General features: G+C 33.2%; 1 protein-coding gene and 1 long non-coding RNA gene across 2 annotated transcripts in view; one reads left to right on the top strand and one right to left on the bottom strand.

The window, feature by feature from the left end:
• The first annotated feature begins 1,742 nt into the window (after positions 1 to 1,742).
• Positions 1,743 to 25,782, top strand: part of RhoGEF2 (Rho guanine nucleotide exchange factor 2) — a 184,491-nt gene continuing 160,451 nt past the window's right edge. The window contains exon 1 of the mRNA XM_090117129.1: positions 1,743 to 1,997. The gene's annotated coding sequence lies outside the window, so the exon portion shown is untranslated. The remainder of the gene's footprint in view (positions 1,998 to 25,782) is intronic.
• On the bottom strand, positions 14,842 to 15,665 carry LOC149896707 (uncharacterized). The gene is made up of 3 exons (XR_016458278.1): positions 15,354 to 15,665; positions 15,165 to 15,226; positions 14,842 to 15,090 (listed from the first exon to the last, which is right to left on the bottom strand). It is a non-coding gene; the product is annotated as an uncharacterized LOC149896707 (long non-coding RNA).

The following is a 25,782-nucleotide window of genomic DNA, read 5'->3' as shown; positions in this document are numbered from 1 at the left end:
TAATTTCACATTAGAGTTAATGAAAATGTATCAACTATATCCAGTTCTATAAAACAATATACTTCAAATAAGTTTACTTACGTGTGAAAGGTAATATTTGGTAATCTTCGTTCCGGCCGATTTTTACAACCAATCACACTACAACGCACCATATTTTCACTTAAAGTCGGATTAAAACAGATCACTGTCAACGTTTATTAAACTTTGAAGTCACTTAACAGCGAGAAAAAACAGAAAACTAGCAAAACAATGGACTGTAGCCGCTTGTTTGGGACAAACTGCCTTTGTCCCCAACAAAAGAAATCGCATAACATGAGAGAAACAAAAAACAATGTTTCTGTCTCTCTTGCACTTAGCTTTATAGTCATAAGTGTATTTCTCTCACGCATTCCTTGTCATTTTAGTGCCTCCTCTATGGTTCATTCTCACTCTACGTTTCTATTCCTATTTAATAGGAATATTGCATGTTAAAAAAATACCTAATTAAATTTTAGCCACATTGTTTAGGAAATTTACGTTTCACATGTAAAATGTGTACTCCTTGCTTTAGATTTGCAAACTCAGACGGTGTATACGTTGCTTAACTTTATTTATTAATATATTTGTCTCTTTCTTTCAAGTTTTCAACGACAGCAATCAAAATTAGGGATGGCGATTCTTTACGAAAAAGATCGATTTTTAAATCGATTCGAATCGTAGTCTAATGAATCGATTCACGAAAAAATCGAGGCCTACAAAATCGATTCTTAAAAAATCGATCTTTTTTTCAAGTTTGCATTTACAATGTAAATTTGTATCAATTTTACTAAAAACTAGATTAATATTGCAATTAACGATATCTTATCAATAAAACCAGGGAATTCAAAAATAACAATTATTTTTATTACCGTATCAAACTATAAGGATATCAAACAATAACAGAACAAACTGAAAATAATAGCGTCAAAGTGAAAAATAATTTGGAAAATCCAAAAGTGCACGCCTTATAATTTTTTTTAAATAAATATTTATTAATTATTATTTTTGTTTATTTAATAACAATTAAACCACATCGAATCAGACCCTGAAAAATGAAAGGGTTCTATTCCTGAGCATACTCAAGCGTAAGAGAAAAAAAAAAGACTCGATTAGTAAAGTATTTCGGTCGCTATCGTGTTAACAAGAAAAAGGATCCGCACATACAGACACACGGACGTCCAAGACAGAACTTTTTTAAACTGTTTTTTAACTAGTTTAAATAACAAAAATGACATCAAAAATATCATGAACGTTAAAAATAGTGTTTTTTCTTAATATGTGTGTGTATGTATTATCTTACAAGTGCAATGTAATAAATAAAGACATTTTAAGTTTGAAAAATCAGATGTTTTGCGCGAAGTGACAGTAGTACCCACCTCAACGCTTCGCTTATGAGGCGTGCAATAAGAAGCGCTTTACTTATTTACTTAATACCTACTCTCAATTAGTTATTATTTCGCAACAAACACTACATGAAAATCTGATGAAAATCAATTATCAATCATGAAAATACTTATATTATGCTAATAACAGTATTCACTAAACGACAAAAGTATGGTTTATACTTTATACCAAAACAGAAAAAATCGAATGTCGATTTTCAAGGGTGATATATCGATTCAGTGAATCGACACAGTACTTCATATCGATTTAAAAAATCGATATTTTCTGCTCGAAAAATCGATTCTTCGATTAATCGATCTCAGATCGCCATCCCTAATCAAAATGGCTGAAACTCGTTGGAGTGCGATAGACGTCCCTTGCATTATGTGTATTAAAAACATTTATAATTGTAAATAAAAAACTTAGTGCAAGTGCTGTATCGTCCCTTGTGTGTTTGTAAGTGTATGTTTTGTGAATTGAAGTGATAACATTGTGCTAACCACCCTAAGGAGATAAAGTTTTGTGTGTTTTGTGCCTTGTTTTCACGGAGAACATCGTATTGCTTTCGTTTTTGGATTTATGTTTACTTGGATACGGTTAGTAACACTACTTTCATTTATTTGTAACTTTTGAAAAGTTTAAATGCAGAGGTTTGCTTTCTTGTCGCGTGCAACAATAAATCAAAACTCAAAAGTTTTGACAGTTGTTTCACATTTTGGTGTTTTGTTCGCGAGCGCGAGTGAGAGAGGCGAGTCTTGCGAGGAGTTGTGTCACTCCCCTCAGTGAAGCTAGAAAGTGTGTCGCTTATTATTGTTTTGGATATGACCTATTACGAAATTTTTGGTTCATAAAGAAGGTCGGAGGTCGAATGCAGCTCATAAGCTAACCCGAGTATATCTATGACATAAGTCGCGTAGGTTGTTCGCCTTGTATCAGCGTTTCTGACATCATTTTTTCGATTTGTTATTTACTAGCACGTAAGGAACGTAACGGGACGAAAGGCGCGACATGAGGGACAAAAGTCTATTTTACCATCCAATTTATTTAAATTTACGACGCTTATCGAAGGTTGGAAGTAGATTAGGTCATCGCTGTTTGATTGACAAAGAAGTGAAGAAAGGACCAATGTATTTCAATGAGATATGTTGCATCCTAGTGAAGAGGTTTATACTAGATCATTTGCACTGAATTTATTTGATCAATTATCAATGTATCAATAAGCAAGTTGTATGTAAAAGAATTTCTGAGTATGTTCCAAGTATCTTTACATTCTTTAATATTTTCTGAAGCACAAAGGAAAAAATGGACAATTACTCTATTAATTGTAATAGCGAGGAATAATTTTTCCTTCAAATATATAACCCAGCTTATTCTGCAGCAGTTTGATCTCTCGTTTCAATGTTGGTGCAAGAAAAATACTTTGAATCACCTAGCTTGACTTGAAAAATAACATAGAAATCTCGTCAGTATTAATTTTTAATTTTACCACTGCTATTGATGCTACAAAAGTTTATAGCACCTTTAATTTAATCTATATTAGTTTTACATGAAATTATATCAGATGGCATATTAGTATTTTGTAGTGTTTGATTTTACGCAAGTATTATACACTAGCGACCCGCCCCGGCTTCGCACGGGTGCAATGCTGATACTAAATACACTACAGAAAAACTGTGAACGTTGTATATAAAAAGTAAAAACATAGCGGCCCGCTCCGGCTTCGCACGGGTATAAAATAGATAGCCGGGCGGCCGGCCGGTACCGCCGCAAATGCTACGTCCCGCAATTTTTAAATCTGTTATATCTTCGAAAATATTCACTTAAATCATACGGTGTAAAGGGCCATATAGATATATATTAAATAAACAATGTATTCAAGGTATTTAATTGGTTAAGGATTAATGCTGTATTGGTTAAAATCGCATCGAAAATTAGCCAATATTTGTCGTAAAAAGTAAATGACAAAAAAAAGTTATTGTGGGTTATCCATAAGAGATAGACATATACCATCGCGAACTTTTCTATAGACCTTTTCAATGTGTATAATACTTAGTACATTATTTTGATAAAACTCGTAGGGTTCAGCCTGCGTTTGCAATTTAAGCGGAAAAAATGTAATTTTTTACGACATCACATCAGAAAACTCAAAAATAACAGTACTTCTCTACTATTTAATGGATGTTATTATACATATAAACCTTCCTCTTGAATCACTCTATCTATTAAAAAAAACCGCATCAAAATCCGTTGCGTAGTTTCAAAGATTTAAGCGTACAAAGGGACATAGGGACATAGGGACAGGGAAAGCGACTTTGTTTTATACTATGTAGTGATTTAGAAATTAAAGATTTTTTAACGGATTTTAAATGCGATTTATTCATAATATTATTTTCCTGACGTTTCGAACACTTTACAGTGAGTGTGGGGAGAATTCCCTTAAAAAGTCTGTAATTTCTAAATGGCATATTATTCTAGAATCTAGATGAAGGAATAAGCATAGTGAAAACATAAGCCACTCATATAGTGTCAAAATAAAGCTAAATAGAAAACATATTAAAATTTATAATATATCTCAATTTATTACATAAGCAATGTTTATGTATGTTTGGTAACAGGTGACGAGAGGTGGCCTTGTATTGTATTTACAATTGCATGACTTATATTGTCTTGCTTGTGTTTATTTCAAGAGTTGGACATTATTTTATATGATATTCATGGTCTATATTCACCTAGGCGTAGATAATAATGTGTGAGCGGACAAGGGTGTTTGAAAATATAACTTGCCTCATAATGATTTGATCTATATTCCATTTCTGTTCACATAATCTTGACATGTACTACTTTTGTTTTTCGATAAAACTGCTTGGCTTGATCATATTAAGTATGATATGAGTATTATAAAATAGAAATCCAGGTTTTGAACCTAGATCCAAAAAAATTACATCTCAAAAGGTTTAAGATTTGGTTCAAAATTGAGTTACAAGGATTCAGCCGAACATACTTACATTGCAAGTTAAATAAAAGATCTTCAAAAGAAAAAGCCAACTTGTTAAATGTTTCTCTTTTTAAAGAAAGCAAGCTGCAATATATCATCTGGTTATTGTGAGAAAGAAAACACTTGTGCATGCACTTTTTATAAAATAGTATCTGTTGTTGTCAATTTAGTGATAAGATAATACAGTGCCAATCTTGTCATCAGTATTATTATTTCATCACACAGAGACTGACTGACTGCTAAAAAAATAATTTAACTAAGAAATTTCAAACATTTAATCAGTATAAATGTATAATATTAAAATGAGACTATATTTAGAGCCATTTAGATTGAAGATAGATGAAAAGTAAAAGTTTTGCACATACATTACTTAGATATTAATATAATAAAATTTTACATAAAAGACTTACTGGGGTCTGGGTTATATTATGATTTTAAAGGTTTTAATGAATGGTAGTACATTAAAGAATTAAATTAGATAAAATAAGAGTAGCGTAATTTATAGATAGCTCAATGGACAATATTTATCCAAAATTTACTAGAATTTAAGATGCGATAAAATAAAGAAACCCTCATTACTTAAACACTAAATAAAATATACTTTGTGCAGTGGAGTAAAATAGAGAAGAGATTTAATTTCATATCCATAATATAACATGTACTTATATGGCGATGGACATTTAGATGATTTAATTAATAACACAAGAGAAAATATCCATCCAAAGCCCCAGATAATCATTGGAACAGAAACCGCCATAGCGTCGCCCAGCGCCCTGCATACACACACGCGCGCACCGTGTGACCATGTGTGCGTGAAGCGTAGTGAACTAATGAGATGAAATTAATTTGACGATTATTTCTAACTGCCTGTTATCTTAGACAGTGTTATGTTTGAATAATTGAGTGTTTTTTATTGAAGTTTTAATAGTGTGATAAAGAAAAATAAAATTGTCTTGTCTGGCAGGGTATACAATATACATGTTAGATAAGTTATTTGCATAGGTAATAAATACATTGTTAAAATTAAGTGAAAGGGGAGGGAATTCCAAATTTATACATAGACATTATCAAAAACATATATAAGGAAAGTAAAGCTAGTGTCCGACTGGAATCAATGGGAGATGTTTTTCCAATTGAAAGGGGTGTCAGACAGGGTGATCCACTCTCACCAAAGCTGTTTACAGCAGTGCTAGAACAAATGTTCAGGAAACTAGAATGGGAGCATGTGGGACTTAACATAAATGGATCAAGATTGAATAATCTCAGATTTGCTGATGACTTGGTGTTATTAGAAGAAGACCCGCTACTACTGGAATCCATGATACAAACTTTAGCAGACAGAAGCAGGGAAGTGGGTCTAGAAATGAACTCTAGTAAAACTAAAGTAATGACGAATTCATCACCCATAGACATAACCATCAATGGACAAAAACTTGAATATGTAGAGGAATATGTGTATCTCGGCCAGATTATATCACCTAATGATCAAATGTCCAAAGAAATAGATAAAAGAATTGCAACAGGATGGAAGAAATACTGGGCCATGAAAGAAATCATGAAAAGCAAGACTCTGGGAATTAAGATCAAGAAGAAAACGTTTGATACCTGCATCCTACCCTGTATAACATACGGCTGCGAAACCTGGGCTCTAACTAAACGCCATAGGGATAAACTAGCAAGTTGTCAAAGAGGTATGGAAAGGAGCATGCTGGGTCTGAAACTAAAAGACAAAGTTAGGAGTACAGACATCAGACATAAAACAAAATTAACAGACATCCTTAAAAACATCGACCAACTAAAATGGAGATGGACTGGACATATGCTCCGCTGCAAAAAAGAAAAATGGAGCAAACAGGTTACTGTCTGGTACCCTAGGGATGGAGTAAGGAGCCGGGGTCGCAAAGCTAGGAGATGGGAGGACGAATTAAAAACGACCGCAGGGCCCTTTTGGACAAGGGTGGCAGCAGACAGGGTACAATGGAAAGAGTTGGAGGAGGCCTTTGCCGTAAGGCATACCGAAATTAGAGATATTTTATAGTGAAATTTGTTTTTAAGTGTTAAGTAATCTCTAAATTGTATGTTTATATATGTCAACTTTTTCGGAAATAAAGGCTTTATTATTATTATTATTATATAAAATTAAGTGAATCAATAAAAAAAATAACATTTCACTTATTTAAACAGTACAATCACAATTACATATTAGATTAGCGCAGACTCTAAAGATAGCATTGACTGCTTTTATGGTGTCTGTATGCCAGAAAAAAAGGGTTCCTTCAATCAATTGGCTTAAAAATAAGTATTGTATTTTCTAACAACTATAACTTTAACAAATAATGAACATAGACATGAAATGTAGACTCAATATAACATAGTCCGTAACAATAAACCAAAACGGTTAGTCATACTGATTGTGAGAGAAATTATGTATCAGGAAATTGTCATTGGAAAAAAATGCACAATCATGTATCATATAGTTTGTTTTTAACATGAAGGTATTGAAACATAAAATATGTACAACATACCATGTCCGATTCTGACCATGCATCATATTTCATAAATATAATTGTCAATTGAATATAGAAAAAGTATGTGTAACATATAAATTTAGTTATTATGCCATATATTTGCAAACTGTAATTGTTAAGGTATAAACTATAATTGGCAGCGCATTCCAGGCGTATGCAATAATAATAAAGACCTTTCTGGTATGCATAACAACTATTAAGTTTATAGTACTTGTAATAAAGTTTCATTAGCACCTTTTAACCAAAATTACTGACGTTATATTCATTTCACATGGTAAGTGTTTCATGAAGGAAGAGATATAATTTGATGCGCTTGTGACTTTTTTCGAAGAAAATTCGTCAATTTGACATCAAACCTATATTACCTTATTATAACATTTTTAACGATCTAACAGCAAAGCTTGCAGTTTCATTTAAATGAACTATGATAAAATAAATTTTTGTTAAAAACTAAGACTGCTTAAATAGTGAAATACGTATAACATCATCTATAAATTAGTTTTCAAACCACGTCTCTATCTACCAATGTGATTATTTACATAGAAAATTATAAGTGCAAAACCACAAGCGGCGATATTGATTGAAGTCACTCGTACGTAAGTACAATAGGTGTTGTGCCGTCTTCTGACCTGCAAACCGATCCCCTGTGACCTCTATGCAACTGTGGTGTGAAATAGGTAGCTAAGCTAGGTAATACTGCTATTTTTATTAATAACGTTACACATATATGAGTAGCTTTGAGAATTACTGTTCATTTTGGAAATTATTCTGGACGAATAGGCACTAATGCATAATCTAAAGAATGTATGGTCAATTGTTTTGGTTAATGGTAGATTTCAGGACTTTTATCCAACTATAAAAAGACTAGTTACCGAGCGTCTATGTGGAAACATAAATAATAAAAAATAGAATAAGGGTGAACAGGAATACTAAAAGACTAGTTACAGAGCGTCTATGTGGATACATAAATAATAAAAAATAGAATAAGGGTGAACAGGAATACTAACCCACTCCAATGAAAAAGTTTTCTCATCTTTGCAAAAGTAGTTTCATATTGTCGTGTAAAATCCAATATGGTCCGCCGATACTATTAATTGTCAACTGATACTGCTTTCCGAATCGGTGGTACCTAAATGTTAAAAATATATATTGACGTTTCAAAAGTGCTTCTCAAAGAAGTCTAATTGAATAAATAAATGTTAGACTTTGAGTTTGAGTTTGAAACTTTACTTGATAATGAAATATAGAGGGTCTTCCTGTCCATGTAATATGTACATACCCACATATTACATGTGAAGTATACTTCATCAATTTATAATATCTGTAAATATACCTAATTCGTCAATTTAATTCCAATCATTATTATGTTCTGGAGTAAATAACCAGAGTGACGAGAGACGTTGAACAAAACTTTGTAATATTCCATGTATTGTTTATGCATTGCGATTTGAGTCGTAACTCGTAATCATTAACGGCGACCTGAACAAATCCGCTTTCATCGTATTTGCGTCGCCGTTAGTCTGTTTGTTAGTATTGTGCTAACTGCTAACTATTGATCTCGCCATTCATTGCTCGTGTGCGTTGCGTTTGTGAGTCGTTAAAATGAGCCTTGTATGAGATATAGGTATATCTGGTATTAGAGATCGATATACGTACAGTTGTTGATGTGTGCTTTAGTTTTGATGACTGTAATCGAATTTATGGCGGGATGCTAGATAGTATGTAGAATTGATAGAATCACTCTTGAATTTTTACCTCACTTTTATTAGATTCACATGTATTTTTGTGTCTATTTGACTCCGGTAGTCTCGATTTTGACCCATTTTAAAAGGATAGATAATATCCAGAATCAACGATAAAAAATAATATCCAGAATCAACGATAGAAAAAACACGTAAGTAACGTGTTTTTTCTTTTTTTGTTTCCGAATTGGATCAAACATAATTCGAAATTAGTTTATTGATCGTTATTAGAAAAATAATTTTTGTCGCGAACGCCGGGCCACAGCCACAGATGACAAAATGATAGTGCGACGTCATAATAGACCACTTGGCGCGCAGCCAAGTCGAGATTATTTACGCGCCCGCGCAGATATTACCGTCTATGACATACGTTACACGACATTGAATTGCTCGGTCTACATTGGTTTTATTTATATACCGTATGATGTGCTGTCTTGATGGAATATGTTGATATTGTCTGCATAATAAAGACGCTGGAAGTACTGTTCCAATTTTATATTTTAAGGTTATATTTTATTAGAGGTGGGTTTTTGTGTAAGATGGTATATTTACAATGAAGCAGAGAAATTATAAAAATATACAAGCTATTGAAGCTACTTTATAATAAAAAATAATATCTTTTCATTGGTCCATATGAAGCGTCTAACTGCAATAAAATAAATAATTAAATATATACACGTAGGCATGAAAATATGCAAATTCATTAAATTTTGAAACGACAAATAGCTAATTATCATGTTTAGATCATCAGTGTATTTGCCAATTTAATTAATGGTTATCAGTATTAAGTGCACGTGCGTTGGAATACCTCACCTGTCGTGTAATCCTTAAATGTAGATAAATTACAGTAATTCGTAATCACTTGAGTGTTATGAAATGTAGTCGCTTTCGTAAATTTTAATTATTCATTTTTATAACAGCTTCCGGTAGCGGGTCATGTGTCGAAGGCTAGGCTAATTTATGGTAAAAATGGTCTAGTCAGCTTTTAGTGTTTAAATTTTTCTTAGAATCTCTAGAATGTAAAAAATAAAAATAAAACGATAAACTGTGTGATATTTATCGATTGCAGGAATCTATATTTAATAAAGAGACTAGATAAGCCAATTATAACAATTTTATCGATCAATCAACATACTTTTTTCTGTGAAATCGATTGAGATTTTTGTTGATTGTAGTTTCATTGTAAAGTTATCTAGTCTAATACAGATTAAACGATTTATCGCGATCAATAAACAAATAAACTCATCCTCAACCCCATTCGTATTTATTTAATATTAAATATGTATATCAATATCGTCTTAAATATATATACTTGAAGCGGCTCGAGTAATATCGATCAAACGCAGGTATGTGTTACGTCACAAAACCGGTCTGTCGGGTTACAACTTAGTGCAAATATACAGTTATGTAGGATAGTGGATACTAGCAGTTTTTGTCGCACTCTGGTATACTCTTATCATTTTCGCTAGTAAATTGTAACGGTTGTCAATGCTTGATTTTTTGTGTAGCTCGCTCATGATATGACTGGTTTTTTTTTAAATTAGCAGCAGCTGTTAGCAAAGTCTAGTAGGTATGTGTATAGCGGTTATCTTGGGTGTCGGAGGTCCTCGATTTGATTCCTGGCTGTGTTACAGCCTACAGGTGCTAAGTGTAGTTGGGCTATAGAAATCGACTGTTAACTTCACAAGATTTAATAAAATAAAAAGATGTAGGTAACTAGTTCATTTTATTGAAGTGAAACTTCTTTATCGGGGTTGGAAAAAAATTTAGTGTAACATTTTTTCGTTACGCGCCATCTTGTTTTTATCCCTACCACGCGTGATTGACGTATTTCTGTAAAGTTGCACATAGTAAATTATTTTTTGAAAAATAAGGTCATAAAGAAGTTTCACTTCTTACGTGTGTACACTAGTACACGCACACATTTTATTTTATTGAAGCGTACTATAGTAGATTAGGTACGTAAGTTTCCATGTATGAATAATATTCTGAATTGGAAAAAAAATAAAAGAACCTGTGTGGATTCTAACACTTCAAAGAAAAGTTGGCCCATAAAATATGTAATACTTACATTACTTATGAGTTTTGATGATAATACGGTTCTTGGAAAATCCATAAATTCGCTCCAAACTGTCGCGGCATCTTCACAACACCAACGATCGCGTTCCACCGTATTATTCAACGTTTCAACGTTTCCCCGGTGTGTCGTAAGAGCCGCATACTTATATGCTGTTAATAATAAACAGACTTGAAATAGTTTCACCCCAAAGATCACGGTCAAGCGCGGTTTCGAACGCGGAAGCTTTCAGTGCCTGAAAGTGGCATTTTAATGGGTGATATTTTTGTGAATTTGTCAAATGTGAAGCTTATTGAATTGGAGAGTACTTCATATGCGAAGAATTAATTAGAAATATTTTAACAGGAGTTTTGCACTCTTAAGGAAATGTGAGGAAGAAGGAATACATTGGCATTCTTCTGCATGCATGAATTGAATTGAATTCTGCATGTCTTTAAAACTACGAAGTTGAAAAGAAAATAAGTTATGTGTTTAAGCTTTCCTGTAGTAGTTAACAGGGAAATTAAGATATTAAAATGTGTACGTAAAACACAGACAGGTACGTTATATTCTAACCTCGATGCGCGTTAACAGGCTTCCTAATTAGAACGCTTAGCGAAAAATTATAACACACGATGCATATCCTTACCCCGCTCCAGCTAAGGTCACTTCAATTGACAGAGCACGGCTAACCGTCCCACTCTATTTCACATTAATTTGCCATGTTAGAAAGGGACAGCCGTTAATTGTTCTAAAAACCGGACCAGCAGACCTTTTATTTTGGAATGGCCAAAGAATCCTTATAGTACAAGCACCTGCTGGAAGTTGGAACTTGGAAGGGAAGTGTTTTTACATAAATGTTTTATTTATCAGTGGATATTTGATGCTATTGTGTAAGATAATTATTTTGGCAGTAACCGCTGGCGTAATTTTTGCATTTGCAATGCGGTATACAGTTGCTAATTATTTATTGTATTCAAGAAATCCGGCCACAAAGAAGTATTGATTCATTTGCATGTGATAATCAACCATATAAGCATTGAAATTATTATTTTCAACAACTAAATTACACTATCTATAGTCGTCATATAGCCTCATCTAACATCGAATCTATATCATCGTACCTTCCACTTTGCTCAATGTATGTTTTGAAGCAGATTCATATATGTATAAGAAAATCCAATCACACACTTCAGATAGTGGAAACTTTTCCCCATCTCGCTCTTTGACCTCCAATACGCCGACATCATCGACCTCAGCAACTTCAATCAAAGCGTTACACAAAATAGTAGGCCATAATGCAATTTAGTGTGGTTGTGAAAATAACGTTTGGTGTATCGGGGCGCGGATCGACGTGTTTGGTAATGGCAGAACTGGGTCATTGGATGCGTTAGATAAGATGGTCACGATTCATGACGTCTTGTTCTTGTAGACTTCGGAATTACCTACCCAAAAGTAGCCAAAGGTAGTCTGATTTTTGTTAGTTAAGTGTTTTTATATGTATAGTGGACTTTGGACTTCAGATTATTGTTCTGTCCAGCCCTAGAGATACGTAATTTTGAATGTCTACTATCCTTTGCTTCTGTGATGAAAATAGTCCTCTGTCGAAGGAGCTACTATAGGGTGCTGATTAAAATCATGCGTACATACGTCTAAGATACAGTCGGATTACCAAATAAATCTCTTTTAGCTGGAACAGAGTCGTTGTAGTCTAGTTTTATTTCGAGGCCGTCTGGTGGACGCTATATAATGACAGTAAGTATGTACATTGGAATCGTAAATTTCTGCCTACTGGTTTTATATACATATTAGATTTTACAACGGGTTTAAGTATTGCATTTTTTAAGGAAATTTTGGCAGGATAATATGGTCATCCTTCCATAGTTATCAAAAACTGACCAGTGTCAGAATTATCCACCTATAGGTGGTTGATTTATTTATATTTTAGTATGTTATTGCATTTATTACGACACGTGGAATAATTCCTGATGTCTTTGATGTTTACGACAATAATAAAGCTGTACGGTTTAATTTTACGCAATATAAATATATTAATTACAATTTAATATTTACAAGCTATTATATAGGTCAGAGAGGTGTTATGTGCGGGCAATTAAATGCAAGATAAATCGTCGATCTCGCTAATGTTGACTACGCTAGCTTGTAATTAGACGCAGAACGGATTTGTCCATAAATAGGGGGTAATTTTCTTCGCCTGGCTGTGTGTGGTTAAGATAATAATATACTATTATAATACAACTTATAAGTAAATTCTTAATTTCTAATTATATAAAGTTTAGAAATTATAAAACATCTATTTATTTTTTCAAAGGCTTTACGCAATATTTTTATTAGTTACTTTACGTTTGGAAATGCATCGGTCCGTCACTTTTGGTAGTGCGTTTGAACTAATGTTCGAAGAATAAATAGCATTATTACAACATAAATAACATCACAAATAAGAATTTAGTGGATGATAAACACAAACTAAGACATTTTAGTAGCTCTACCTATAATTTACACACGGTCTATAATTTGCTACAGTTGAACACTAGTTAAGTGCTTTTAAAGAATGAAGTAAAAGTGGAAGTGCTTACAAATGGAACGTAAGATAATGTTAATAAGTAATAACTGTTTCTTTAATATCGGATCAAAAGTTATTTTATTTTAAAAATAATAATTATTCATTTATTGGCACTGACGTTACAAAGTTCACATTCGTTAGTATTTTAGTTCTGACTTCCTTCTGCCAACTAAACATTGTACTTTAATATTTTTATAACTGGCAGTATTTTTGCAGGAAAAGCAATTCTGTCATTGTATTTTATATTTATTGTTAGAATTTACAGACGTTGGCACTTTTACTAGTCGCGCGAGCGTATTTGTCGAGTTTTATTTCAACTGATATGAGTCTTAAGACGATACACAAAAAAAAAATCCACTGCTTGGCGGGCGGAGTCTAAAAGCTCGCTATCGCGAACGCGGGTGTGCGCGAAGTCATTCTTGCAAACTCGCCGCGCTGCCGCTGGCCGACTCGGGACAAACATGTATGGAGTCGTCATACAGTTATAATATTGTTATACATTTATTTAATTGTTGATTTATTGGTTTTATTTTCTTGCTTATAAACAAATAATCTTTTTTTTAACAATTACTTAGACATTATTAATGGGTAATTATTATTATTTCGTAATGTTTACTTTATTACAAAATAATACAGGTTATAAATAATCTTTAAAATAACAAAAAATATTGTTACTCTGAAAAAATGAAATGGTACTCAATAACGCGGACTACTGAATTGATTTAGATAGAATTTGATGCTGACGTAGATATTACATCATGCCCAGAAATGAAAGGTACTATTTCTGAAAGAAGTTATAAACCCTAATTCTTCTCAGTCAAAGTCAAGAGTGGAAGATATCACTAATACAGTAAAACTGATGCGAAACTTTGGATGTTAATTTGTATATTTTTTTGTTAGTTGTTACTTAATCACGTCAAGACTACATTACCAATTTTGATAAAATATAGCTAATTGCCTGGATTTACACATAGGATACTTTTTATCCGAACTGAACACTTCTGTGGGAAAAAACAGGATTCACGATATAACCTAATTCCACGCGGGCAAAGCCGCGGTCGGAATGATATTTTTTTAAATAAAAAAATTGTTTTAAAAAAAAACACAAAATATATTGACGCATGTATTTATTTTTTGCACTCTATTATAATTGTAATTATTCATTACAAATAATCAAAATAAAATAGCCAGAACAAAGTTAGGCCCTGGTAGGGTAGGTAGGCAGGTACAGCAATGTGAGACGAACACTGGCTTATTTATACCAATAATAATGTATTATAAACATTAAATTAAGTTTACAACAAAAATACATAATATTAGCTAATGTGAAAACGAATCAACCAATCATCCCACAACAATGAAATGTGCACACAAATATTCATCCAAATCGGTTCATGTGATTAGGAGGAGTGACTGCAGCGCCATCTTCCGGGCCCAATTGTGTTTCCAGATCACCCAGGAACTCAATTTAATATACTTACACAAAATTTTTCGAAATGAAAACTCACATTAGTTACTATATATGTAAATATGAATATAAACCTGTTTTAGTACTAAGCAATTTCCCGCACAGGTGTAGTAAGTATAAATGAAATAAATATCAACATCAAATTCTTTATACAACATACTTATCTACCACCTACTAAGAAATGTAATTCTTGAAATTTTTTCGTATTTTTTTAAATATAATACTACTCCAATGAGCTCCTGTTCCATATTACGGCCACCATACTTCCACTAAGTTCACCATGATTTTTTATTTCTTTGCACTTTGTTGCTTTTTGCTAAAAATGGAATCATGCGATAAAACCAGTAGAGCGTTGATAACATACATTTTTGACTGAATAAAGGTACTTACGAAGGAGTGGGTTCACATTGTGAACAATCAGTGGGTTTATTTTCCTTCTGGATTCCGGATTTCTGAAAAGATTATCTATGCTATAAATGAAAAAAATCTTACACATTCGTTATGTACTTAAAACAGGGGTACATATCAAACATCGTCTATAATACAATTATCATCAAATTTAAAATAAAACCAACTTACTTCATTAATTTGTTCCAATTGTAAGCATTCTTTTTCCTCCAACCTTTATGTTTCTTCTTCTTATTTTCTTTATTGTCCCCATTTGTCTCATTTTGTCTTATTGTGTTGTCACCCTTTTTTACGATGGCGCGAGCGACACAAGTTCCCCGTGTGACGGCCGTAGCGGGAATGACTCGTGCAGCGATCGGGGTAGGAAGGTACAGGGCGGCTCTCGCTATATTGGCTGGTCGCGCGCTAATTTCAAGTATTTCTTGTTTATTTCAAAACCATCGCATATTTCAAAATTCTAAATCGGTAGACGTATAGGTTGTATGTTTTATAGTTAATATCCAAAAAGTCGTAACTTTACGTTTGTTATTTTGAAGATGCCAGAGATTAAAAAAAAATAACAATGAGAACTTTGTATTTTTTTTCTATCGAGAAAATATCATGGAATCATGTTTCTAAAACGGTAGACGTATTGTGTTACTATTGAACTTTCTTGTCAAGAATTTTCATCACGACAACTTTAATAATATAAAAATTACGAAGGTTTAAAAAGGGCCGTAAATGTTAGAAAAATTAATTCATCACCTTAACAGTTATGGTGACATTAACAGAGCTTTTTCGTCTCGAACGTTTGCCAAATATAATATTATGCTGAACGACAATGATTTTTCATAGACAAATATTTGGGTTGGCTTGAATTGTTTTGATAAAAAATTACGAATCAATAACAATTCATTTCATAATTGAAGAAAGAAGATTTTACTGAAACGATTTACGCTTCAATAACTACTGGATTATTTGTTGTTAATTTATACGTGTACCTACGGGTTCAATCTAATTAACGTCAACACAACGTTCATTGTTCATCGAATAGTTTTATGTCAAGAATGTAAATAATACAAAAGCTCTTGTTCTCGGCTACATGGAATCCATAAAAGTAACATTCGGTCCGCAAAGAGGACATTTGGCATGCGTCGATTTTATTTAACGATTTAACGTAGGTACTTCATTGCCAAAATAATTTGCATAGACTATGGAGGAAACCGAGTCGACATTTGCTGTGACGCGTGAATGTGTGTTACTGATGTCACCGCTTATATATTTTATTGGACTTTTCGTATTTGTGCCGAGGTCGTTGTTTTGATGTCAATTGAACTTTGGTTTTTAGTTAGTTTTGATTTTGAAGAGTGCATATTTCTCTAATACCTATATAGGAATAAAATTCTGAAATTATAAGATGAAAAGGCATGATAAGGTGTTGTGTTTGAAGGTACATTTAAATACATATTTTATAATATCTACCTAATGATGAAAGCTGCGTAATTTCGATCGAATGATTTTCGAGGTCTGGAATTAAAATTTATCTCCTTTATTAAAACTATTAATATAATAATCTTATATATAAAAATGAATCGCAAAATGTGTTGGTAAGCGCATAACTCGAGAACGGCTGAACCGATTTCGATCATTCTTTTTTTATTATATTCCTTGAAGTACGAGGATGGTTTTTATGTAGAGAAAACGTAAATATTATGTACCACGGGCGAAGCCGGGGCGGACCGCTAGTTATCTTATAAGTATATTATTTGTTTTCGTTGGTATCAAGGTAGGGATATTAATTCTATGGCATTTATAACAATATTTTTAAGTATTCATTAATTGTGTAGGAATACTTACACACGTTGAATTGAATCATATAAAGAAGTTACGTAATATATTATTATTCACTAGATTTCCGCCCGCGGCTTCGCCCGCGTTTTCAAAAGAAAACCCGCATAGTTCCCGTTCCCGTGGGATTTCCGGGATAAAACCTATCCTATGTGTTAATCCAAGTTACCTTGATATGTGTGCTAAATTTCATTGTTACCGGTTCAGTAGTTTTTACGTGAAAGAATAACAAACATCCATACATCCATACTTACAAACTTTCGCCTTTATAATAGTATTAAGATTACACTTACAAATGTACTGATTAATTTAAATTAATTACTTATTTAATAACTAAACGTTTATAATTATACAATGTAACAATTCATTAATTTACTCTCTAGTTTCTAGTCTATATTTTTTAAAGGAACGTTCTTCTACAGAATTTGTTTAGTAAGTAAAAACAAAATAGTAAACGTTTATACTTAGATTACAAAATAAAAGACAGATGGAGCGTTGCCGAACTAAACCGAATAATTTATCGTCATTTCCATAAAGCTATGTGTGCTGTCATTTCGCCGTTGCACTGTACGTACACGGTGCTTCTGTGTGGGTGTTATGTTACCAGATATTGAAAATTTTCCCAAAATTTTCCCCGACTACGGAAGAAAGAGGGTTATGTTTTTCGAGTGTAGGTATGTATGTATATTTATAATATTTCTTTGACACGCCCTGCAGTATAAACTGTTGGATCGATTTTGAGTTGTGACTTATGAGGTGTCATTGCAATCATCTGAATTATGAAGGTAGCTGTGGTGGTAGTGACGTAGGCTACATAAATTATTAGCAGTCATGTTTTAATTTTTATTTTAATATATTTATATCGGGTTTTTGATATTATTTTATAATATTGTAAAAATTATTTTATCACCTATCTACTAAAGTTATACATGGACAAAATAATTTAATTCCATTTTTATTAAATAAATTACATTAAAAAAAGTTTTTATTTTTCAAAACATATGAATGCGAATAGCGGTAGTTTTTAGTCGAGAATGCGGGACATTTTATTTTCATCATAATATCATCATCGCAAGCGAAAACGACGCTTTTTATAAAAGTAACAAAAAAATGTATAATGCTTTTTAAAATAATCTAATAATGACCATGAACTTTTATTGCACTATACAAATAATCACATTCACGATCGAAAAATCCAACAGCACTACCCCGAATATCTTTTAACCATTTTACCCCTAAAAATGGCAAATTCATTTTCAAAATACTGGCAGCATACGTTGAAGTTTTGAATTCCTTCGTATTTGTAAAATTATTATTTGTATACAAAATTAAATAAGCCAAATAATCTACAGAAAATCTGTAAAACGATGTTTTATCTTTTTGTTTGTTTTCGGGAACAAGTTTTACAGCGTTTTAATATCACAAGACAGCATTTTTTTACTAAAATATCAAACCCCTTTTGACGTATTGCATGACACTAGAATCGCTATAGCACTAGCGGAGGAACGTATTCGTTTTTGATTTCGTATTTTCTTTGACAAGGGCGATGAATGATTGACATGCTCCATCTGTATTTTATTTTGTAATCTAAGCGTTTATATTTATTTTAATTCGAGGAACGAAGAGATCTCACTTTTTATCGTGGCAAAGGCGTCACGGTCATCTGACTGACTTTCACTAAAATTTAACCGATAATTAAACATGATAATTGCTATTATAACTCAATAAGATAGTGATCGTTGTGAAAATATATTATACATATTTCTAACTTTGACTTTTCTTGTGGCACTGCGAGATTTTCTTTTAAATAAAGTTCATCATCATCACCATAAATGTTCCCACTGCAGTCTGCAGGGTCACGGGCCTCCTATGAGGGTTGATTAATATGAGCTTTTATTTATTAAATAATATGTAATATATTAAACATTGAATTTTGAAATAGAAGAATCAGAGAATACATTTAAAATGACTTGCAATGCGTTGTGGATTTTCTTTATCGAAATATGAATGTCTTTAGTGGTGCCAGTTAGTATAAGCCTATAAGGCATGCCACGAATCCGCAATGCTATGATACCTATATCTATGTGAAATACTGCGGCAGACGGTTTTATTATAAGTATTGATTGTTGTGTCTAAAGGTTGCTTTTATGCTCTTTGTTAAAATTAATATTAGGAATGCCTTTTAATAGAATGTACTGTAACTAGGCACATTTCAACAAAACAGCAAAAGTCCATTAATATTTTTCTATGAATAATAGCACTTATCTTTTTTAATCATGTGCGTAGAGGGGTTTTCCCGGTTTTTTAATTAATCAGTAGGTAGATAAGGTCAAAATGTGTCGTTAGTTATGGGGAAGTATTGAAAATCACTTCCGAATTTAGCAAAAATACCACAAGTTCTACGTATGTTGTATTGTTAATTTAAATATTGTATACTATAAATCCATACTAATATTATAAATGCGAAAGTAACTCTGTCTGTCTGTCTGTTACTCAATCACGCCTAAACTACTCAACCAATTTGTATGAAATTTGGTATGGAGATATTTTGATACCCGAGAAAGGACATAGGCTACCTTTTATTACGAAATATGTACCACGGGCGAAGCCGGGGCGGACCTCTAGTATACTATATATATATAATATTGTATACAGCGAAATGTAAAGTTAGATAAATAAGAAATATCATGAACGAATTCCTGAAAAGTTTCTTGATTAATGGTCGTAAGTCTTTCGTATCAGTAAGGGGGCGAAGAATCGAGATATATCTTATCATCTTCCAATTGAAATGTAATTTTAAATCAATTAAGGATTCGCATTTCTTTAAAATAAATAACATATTTTTGTAGATTAGCTATAACTAAGTGCTATTAGGGCGTTGCCATTCACTTACCTTCACGTGACAAGTACCTAGTAATGTTTCTACTCTTTTATAATTAGATTTTTTTTATTTGCTATATATATATGAAGTTTTTCAATAAGCGAAAAATTTTGTCAATCATATAAACGGTCCATATTGTAATGTAGGTAGGTACCTATACTTTTCTTATAAACATGCATTAAAATGATAAATTATAATGAAGATGGTGTAAAGATTAGCATTTCAAAGCATTGCGACGATAACGTGCAATACACTTGAACAATTTATATGATTTGTGTCTTATTCATGGATATGTAGCCGACAGCTGTTTGCAGCGGCCTTGGGTTGAAAGAAATCGTGTGCACTGTGCACGTTCGATTACGGATATTATCTTATTTACGATTGATATGCAATATGTTATGTGGTGCACTTTTTTTGGAACGGCTTGATAACGGGAGGATGTGGGTAGGTATGAAAGATAGAAGAAGGTAGTATCGGTCGTGTCAAGTGGTTCGCTCTCGCTTCGCGCAGGTTTCTTTTAGCTGTTGTAGCATAACATTAGGTATATTAGATTAGGTTGGTAGGTGATGTAATCGGAAGTGAATTAAATTGTTTTTTTTTGGAATAGCAATTGTTTATATAATCAACCAAATTAAGTAGGGTACTAAGTATAAAACTGTATTATTTTTTTGTTAGTTTACTTTTATTTGAAAATAGCGTGTAAGTTAGTTACATAACATTATTATATTATCCGCGTAAAAATAATTTCCAACGATTAGGTAAATTTTTATTAGCTGTTTCAGTAACAAATGAGTTTTGTTATGCTACGTCGATTAATATTTTTACCGCGGGGGAAATAGTGAAAGTGCAATCAATCAATCGTTACGAGATTATGTGTTTGGTTGACGAGTGATAAGATGAGGTGGAACGTTCCCTAGAGCTCGGTGTGGTTATGTAAATTATAGGCTGTTTAATTTCCGGGTGCTATTAGGAGATTTTGATGAAATAGTGATACATTTTTAATGCTTGTTTTAAATTACTTAATAATGGAATAGACAGAATCGATTTTTCTGTGTCCTTTATTGATTTAAGTATGGTAAAGTTATTAAAAATGATAAAGTTTGTGACAAAGTTATTCGCATTGTGTTTCACAGCACGTATTTTCGACTTACCTAAATATAAACAAATAACAATTAAACTATAGAACGATTGTGATCACACAGTTCATTCACCAGTCTTCCAAATTAAGTTGCAAACAAAAATTATTGAGTTCTTAGAACTGTTGAGTTCAGTTCAATTAGCCGCTACTTAACATTAGATAGAATTAAGTGATTCTTGTACATAGAACTACGTGTCGTGTCCGTAGTGTGCAATGATGCAATACTGCAGTGTGTGTAACTTTATTTAACGACGAGCTATTTGTTAGTGTCGTAATGTTCTGATCGTCAACGTGAAGGTAGAAGTTCTTTAAATCCGGCATGGTGCAATGTTAGTCACTACAGACCGTGGTTTGAGTGGTAACCGGATAAAAGGGAGCCTTTTTTATTATCTACTAACGGCTAACATAGTGAATGTTACATGTAGAAATGTGATGGACAAACGTAGATACGTAACGTTTTCGATTGGAATCCTTATTACCTACCCTAAGTTAAAGAACAAAAGATCGCAAAATAATGCCTTCCTTGGTATCAGTTTGAAAAATAGAATCACCACCGGTGTATAATATCGGGAATAGCAAAATCCTAAAGCATATATCAGAGCCTCTGATATATGCTACTAATTCAGAGGTTCTTTATCGATCTGTATAACAGATTGCATGCTAAAAATTTCAACTTTTCATCGTAATATAGCTTCCAAACATCGTCCATGTATTGTAGGTACCTGCATATATAAATATGTATAGGTATGTGTACAGGCAGCAAAGTCAAACATCGGATTTGTCGAATCGCCCCGTTTAGATCCAGTTTACGATTTGCTTGTAAACAAACACACGGCTATGATTTAGGAGCTTGTGTTAATGCGGGATCGTGTAATAACCGACCAGTGGTTTAATAAACAAGGGATATTGGCTATGTAACTAGATTTACCTGAAATGTGCCAAATTCTGGCTATTTACTGGATTGTCATGATGTTTATACATTAACATCTGTAGATGGTGTTTTGGAATTGGATTATTGATTAATTTGAATGCAATAAAGGAAACTACATTAGGCGGAATTTTATCTGAGAAAACGAAAGTGAAGAATATTGGATGTATTTGTTCTATAATTTATTAATTCCATGAAATATATCATTATATGATTGGGAATTGTGAGGAGAAATAAATAAATGATTTGATTTTATATCTCTTACCTAAACATTATGCTTCTGCTGTTTCCTAAGAGGTTTTTCCAAGTATTGTATTGTGATAGGATTCCAAAATATATTGTTATCAGATAAAGCTAAATCTAATCGATTTCCATCAAATTCCGATCAAATCCGTTCATTAGTTTTTGCGTAACAGACCATCGCACATCGTCATTGTTCATCCATCCATACCCACTATGTAATCTATATCTACATGAATATTATAAAGCTGAAGGGTTTTTGTTTGTACGCGCTAATCTCAGGAACTACTGGTCCGATTTGAAAAATTGTTTCGGTGTTAGACAGCCCAGTTCTCGAGAATAGGCTATATACCTATCATCACGCTTAGACCAATAGGAGCAGAGCAATGCGGGTAAAACCGCGAGGCACAGCTAGTTTATGATAAACGACATAATGCATTTCGTACAAGTGCTGGTCAAATATTGTTTTAGTGACAGTTATATTGCGATAATAGGAACACTGTGTTCGCTTCTAGCAAATTGGGTCACGATAACTGCAGTAGAACAGGAATAACCACCCACATGGGGTACAGAGGGGTGGAATCTTATTAAATTAATTGTAGTTAGTTTTAACTTACCTTAATTCCTAAAATGATAGTGATTTGGTTTGGTCTTTAAATGTTTAAGTCACTTAGATCCTGACCTTTTTACTAGTAATATCATACAGGGATTTAAATACCAATAGGTCCTTTCACATTTTAGGGACAAATTTTGCTCTAGGTAGTAAAAATATGTACCTACATTATATGAAGGGAGAAGGATAGCAATAAAACAATTTCTTATGTTTTGTCTCTCTTTCGTTTCGATCGGTCAACGGCCGTCGATAACTATCAGGTGATGTTCCTCATCGTGTCCCTGCTTGACACAAAAGCACCAAAATCCAATATTTTCACACCTCACTTGTCAAATTATCCGATATGAGATATCATTCCGCCGCGATGAGTCACGGCGGGCGGACGTCGTTCCAGTCGGCGATCGCGATAAATGTTTGTTTTTATTTGTCATCGCTTTATGGCGCACTACACGTTGATAGCGGAGTGCTTAATTGGTGTTTTTATTTTGCGATAACCCGTCGCGTGATTGCTGAACTGTTGTGTTGAATGCAAGGTTGTTTGTGTGAAGACTAGTTGGTCTGTCTGTTGTCTATGGAGTCTGCCTAGTAAAGTTGATAGCACTCGTTGGAATAAGATTTTTAAAATATTCTAATGGATTTGGCATGTTAGAGATGCTTAATTTGAGATAAAATTCACTGCTATGGTTACTTAATCAGCAACCTGACGAAATTAAGATTGTATTTATGCAGGACCTGAAAGCAAGGAGTAACTTCAATTTTATTAGCTTGAGTAGATTATCGAATTGTTAAAATTATGGTTTCTCTTGTTTAACGATCTATAGGCAAAATTACATAGATTTTTTTGCAATAATAAATACAAAAGTACAATCAGCTTAAAGTAATATAAGTTGGTGACATAATCCTTCAAGATGATATTGATATCATGTATCTTAGATGATATAGTTTTACTGATTTTGATTATATGCTTCGTGTAGATAAAGACTGGTTTGTCCTTACACAATGAAAGCTAAATGCATTTCAATTTTCAAGTCTATTATGTTGAACTGATTAGTAGGTACGCTGTAAGCGTAACTAAACGTCGTAAATAGATGCGAATTTCTAGTGAAACGTTGAGTTGTACTGATTTTACGCTCGTGGATGGTGTAAAAGTAATCTGAATAATATAGTGGTACCTTTTTCCTCATCGGAGTATTTATTGTTTTATTTGTATCAAGTTGTCGGTCCAGTTATCGTACATGCTACTGATAAAACTTCGAATCTTTCTTTCGGTATGGAATAGCTTAGAAACAACCTGTATCTGAAACCTGTAAATGTCATTTTCGGAATACCCTCATCCTTTTGAAAAAGTTTGAACGTAACTAAATAAATGATACTGTTATGTTAGTGTAATATGTGATGTTACGTGTTTAAGATCATTAAGCAATACAGCCGATCTCAACTCACTTTATAAGGACATTCTCTCATTAATTTTTTCATATGCTCTTGCGCATTTTTGTTCCGGATTCCAGGCAGGTTTATCGAGTACAAGTCGAATGGTCCTGCAGGATCGATGACTCATATACGAGTTTGTTTTATACACGCCTGGGCTGGCGGGCCAAGTGTATAATTTGTGCCTATTAAGGTGATGTAGGTACTGTTACATTCTTGGTGGTGTGACGTCACAACTCGGCATCTGTGCGATTGCTAGAAGCAATCATCGATTTTTAATCTGCACCTGCTCTGCGCACATGTTTGTGTTATTGTCCTCAATAAAGCGAACTTCAGTTGTCTTAATTAATTCTAGCTTAGTAACAATATTGATTATTAAGTCTACATATACATGAATGTTACCGAAGTTCATTGCAGTTCATTAATCTCTATAGCCTTGACGCGCAATATCTTGCGAATTGAATTTTTTCGAATTGAAATGAAATTGCGGTGGGATTAAAGTTACCATTTATCATAAAATAATAACACCAGTACCTTTAAAAACAATAACAACAGTTACGGCAAACCAATAAAAAAGTTTTATGTCCTCGTTTTCAGCGACAAATCAAATTGAAATTAAAATACAATATAATCTAATCGCAAGTTTTTTTCCTATGCCTCCTAATTATATCGCCTTTATGCACGTTATCTAGTTATTGAAATCCCACATATCTCCAGCACGAACGTAAGTTACAATAAATACTCGCTAAAAGCCACTTAGAAATATATTTCAGCGCGTCAGCAATCACTATCACAGTCTAAACATTGTGGTGACGTAACCAGATGGGAATCACGTACGATATGAGCATAGTATAAAGAGAGCAGTAGGCCAACTGCTGGCGTTTAGGAGCGCACGGTACCTAAACTCGCGAGTCGCGACGCGCTGGATTCTCAATCGTCACATTGATTTTGATATTTTAAATAATTGTATAAACAATTTGCACCGGCCCTCACGAAAACGGTCCCTGAGAAGGAACCGAGCGGCGTTGTGTGCGTGCGTCAAGCTTGCGTAGGTATACATGAACGGGGGGCGTTGTCAAGCGCTCCGCGTACGCACAAACGCGCGATGTATTTTTGTTCGAAGATAACTTGCTGCTCTCTTTATACTATGATATGAGTCAAGCTCAAATCTTTGCGATACGGTGGAGTTCTCACGCAATGTCCTATGCCTTAATTATCGTAATAGATGGTTCTGTCGTTAATCATTATTGCACATTAGAATGATGGATGTTCGTGACGTGTACGATATTAATATTTCAGCTAAATGTTAATTGAAGTGATTGAATTAAGTGATCGTTTAATCGATGTATTGTGTCAGGTTAATGAGGAGGGTATTTGATTAATTGTACGACGTTGTGAATTATAGGTGTTGTATAGCTTTCAATAATAGGAACATTATGCTTATGTTGCGTTGCGTTGATATAAAATATAAATCTTTTACTTTTAAGATAAGTGCATAGGGTAAGACTTATAGGGTACCTAAGATAGATGAATGAACGGCTTGTG

This window comes from Colias eurytheme, chromosome 27 (assembly GCF_061535395.1).
Source record: "Colias eurytheme isolate Ceu_HAF_F1 chromosome 27, ilColEury1 Martin Lab GWU primary, whole genome shotgun sequence".
Lineage (NCBI taxonomy): Eukaryota > Metazoa > Arthropoda > Insecta > Lepidoptera > Pieridae > Colias > Colias eurytheme.
This window is presented reverse-complemented; position numbering and strand designations above follow the sequence as displayed.